Source organism: Corapipo altera, unplaced genomic scaffold (genome assembly GCF_003945725.1).
Source record: "Corapipo altera isolate COAL_440 unplaced genomic scaffold, ASM394572v1 171, whole genome shotgun sequence".
NCBI lineage: Eukaryota > Metazoa > Chordata > Aves > Passeriformes > Pipridae > Corapipo > Corapipo altera.
This window is the reverse complement of record NW_020884972.1, coordinates 1,668,959-1,672,189: the sequence shown is the minus strand read 5'-3', so window position 1 is coordinate 1,672,189 and position 3,231 is coordinate 1,668,959. Positions and strand designations below refer to the sequence as shown.

The 3,231-nt window shown below is 43.1% G+C and overlaps 1 long non-coding RNA gene across 1 annotated transcript; it reads left to right on the top strand.

Moving 5' to 3' along the window:
* The first annotated feature begins 277 nt into the window (after positions 1-277).
* LOC113957591 lies at positions 278-2,423 on the top strand. The gene is made up of 3 exons (XR_003531227.1): positions 278-319; positions 414-481; positions 646-2,423. It is a non-coding gene; the product is annotated as an uncharacterized LOC113957591 (long non-coding RNA).
* The last annotated feature ends 808 nt before the right edge of the window (positions 2,424-3,231 follow it).

The following is a 3,231-nucleotide window of genomic DNA, read 5'->3' as shown; positions in this document are numbered from 1 at the left end:
GGGCAGCCACAGCTTCTCTGGGAATTCCATCCCAGCCCTTCCCCACCCTCCCAGGGAAGAATTCCTTCCCAATATCCCACTAACCCTGCCCTCTGGCAGTGGGAAGCCATTCCTCCTTGTCCTGTCCCTCCATCCCTTGGAAATAGTCTCTCTCCATCTTTCCTGCAGGTTCCCTTCAGGTCCTGGAAGGCCACAATTAGGTCACCCCAAAGCTTCTGTTCTCCAGGCTGAACAATCCCACTTCTCCAGCCTTTCCTCCCAGCAGAGCTGCTCCATCCCTCTGATCACCTGGGTGCCTCCTCTGGACTCTCTCCAGCAGGTCAATGCCCTTCCTGTGATGAAATCATAGAACCATGGAATGGTTTAGGCTGGAAGGAACCCTAAAACCCATCTCACTACACCCCCTGCCACAGGCACGAGCACCTTCCACTTCTCCAATCACAGACCTAAAGGCTGACAGCTTTATTTGGGCACTATCTGGGTAGGTATGGATTTATTTGATTCCTTTATTTTATTAATTTCCCCCTCTTTGTGCTTCTGTGGGTCCTTGGCTGTGCTGGCCACGTGATAGGGGCACATGGACACCTGAGGATCCCAATATTTCCATGGGAAATACAAATATGTTTAATTTCCACTGGATTTCAGATCCAGCACTTTTATTATGCCAGCCCTTCAACTGGAGCTGTGTCCTGCAGCAGAAAACAGAGCTCCTGAATCTTTATGGGAAGTCCAACAAACTGGTGAATACTGAAAAACCAGGAGGGAAGAATTGAAGTAGAGCTGCCACTGATGCTGAGGTAACTCTTGAGGCAGCAGGGGGGTTGTGGAAAGCTGTTATTATCACTTGATCACATGGATGGAGATGGAAGGAAGCTCCACACTGTCAAAACACCAAAAAAAAAGGCATCTACAGAGATGCAAAGTCCTGTCCTGTGTGACACTTTTTTGCTGCCATGGGCAAATATCCAGTGGGAAATACAGCGCAGAGAAGTTGTTTGGGAACAAAACACAGCAGCCAACATGTTGCTCTATAAAATTTATATTTTCTGAGGCTCAGTAATTACAGAGAGCAGTTCCCAAAGTGCACAGACAAAAGGGAGTGAAGGGAGAGGTCACAGCCAGAGCGGCTCCTGTTTGTTCCATCCTTTACAAACATTTTGTGCATCTGTTGGTATTTGAGTTCAGAGGGACTGATCCAGCACCAGCTGATGTTGATGAAAGGATATTCATTATCTTTAGGGGCTTCTGGATTAGCATCAGATTTATTAAACCTTTCAGCCAGGGCCTGGTTGGCCATTTGGGAGTTGAAAGCATCTTGTGTCCACGAGGGTCTTAATTATAAATTATCTACACTGTCACATGTTTGATATTTTGACAGGCTTGAGGACTCTGGGAGTACTTTAGTAGGTGGAAAGGTGTCTAATACTGAAATGGACTTTCAGACAGGAATGTGTCATGGTCTGCTTTTCAACTGAAGAAAATGCTTGATGTATTTTTGTATTTTTATCCTCTTGTGATGCATCATCTAGGGCATTTAAGCCTAAGTGTGTAGAACAGGAATTGTTCATACAAGATGAGAGGAGCTCTGGACATACAGGCTCAGATCCTGACTCTGCCTTCACTTGACTAAGTCATAAAATCTGGACTGTATCTCTGTCTGCAAAGTATGTATATTAATGATTCCTTATACAGGGGGAATATTATGAAACCCTTTATGATTTTAAGATCCTTCACTGGTAAATGTGATACTGAAAGGGTGGATGGAAAATGGGAATATATCAGATATTCCCTGACTTTTTCAAGAACTGCTTTGCAGAAATTAGCCTACAGGCTAACTCCCCATGAAATTTATTATTCACTTAAATACTGCATTGCAAGATTGTTCCAGCTGAACAATGTGTCCTACTGCTCACTATCAGAGGGAACAGTCTGCTGCAACTACTCCATAATTGTGCTACTAATGTATACTTTATTAAACTCCTGCTGTTTTCTTAACTGGTTTATCTACTAAAAATAGTCTGATTAATAAAATGGATGTCAGATGTATCCATCTTTATGCATTTTCCCCATGGAATTAGACAGTACTAAACAGTAATTTGGATTTTTTCTTTTCCTGTTAGTGTTAAGCAATGTCAGTTATTCTCTACAGTGGATTGCTGGGAGGATATTACAAATTTGAATTCAATTCAGGTTGGCAGCGATGAGAATTCAGGTGTTAACTGGTCTGTTGTGTCATGGCAACCAAGGAACACATTAGGGTGCCACTGGCCCAAGTGAACCCACTCTGGGTGAAGGCCCTTTTCTTTGATTTTAACCTTACAAAATCGGAAAATAAACATGCTTGGGAAGCCCCCCTTAAAATCACATCAGCATGACTGCATGCTATGTGTTTAAATTCTGTATTTTAAATTCAGATGGATACAATAGGGGTTGGTGAGTCTGTCCTTTGCCTGCTTCTCTCCAAATCACAGCCATTCTGACAGCATTTCTCTGTCTGGGTTTGGGCTGCAGGAACGTTTGAACATCGCCCTGGTGGGTGTCATTATGCAGATTAAAGCAGTATTTCACTCCTCATCTGTGTTACATATTCAGACGTTAACGATATATTGTTTGGAAACTACAATTATGTCACAGGGTATCAGTGAAAGAGTCTCTGCTAAATAGTTCAGTGAGTGCCACACTCCACATCTCAATATTTGTCTGTGTCATTTGAGGCTCTTACAAGTTCCCTGGAGGGTTTTGGAAGGAGAAACAGGACATTGCAGAGGGTTTGATTATCCTCTCATCAGCAGCCACGTCCCTTGGTTGATTTGATGGCATCCCTCCAGTCTACAGTGCTAGAAAATAAAAGGAGGATCAAAAATTCTGCTCACAGAAATGATGAAACAATGTGTTAAATTAATCCATTAAAATAACACCATTGGCTTTGCTGGGATTACTCCCCAGCATTAACTGGTCTTTTTTTCCCAATGGAATGTAACAAATATTCAGTAGTCTGAACAATCAGAGAGTAGGTGTCACACAATCCCTCTGCATCTCCCTTGGGAATGGCACATTCCTACTTCAAAAGAACCCCCCTAAATATGAGAATGAGGAACACAATCCTTTGCAGACACCTGCAGTTCTCTGGGGAGGTTCTGCTGCTTCCTTCCCATGTGTTTGCTGAGGGAGCTCACACAAAGAAAGGCAAGTTTTTCCCTGTGAGCATCCAGCAAATGAAATGGGAATGCA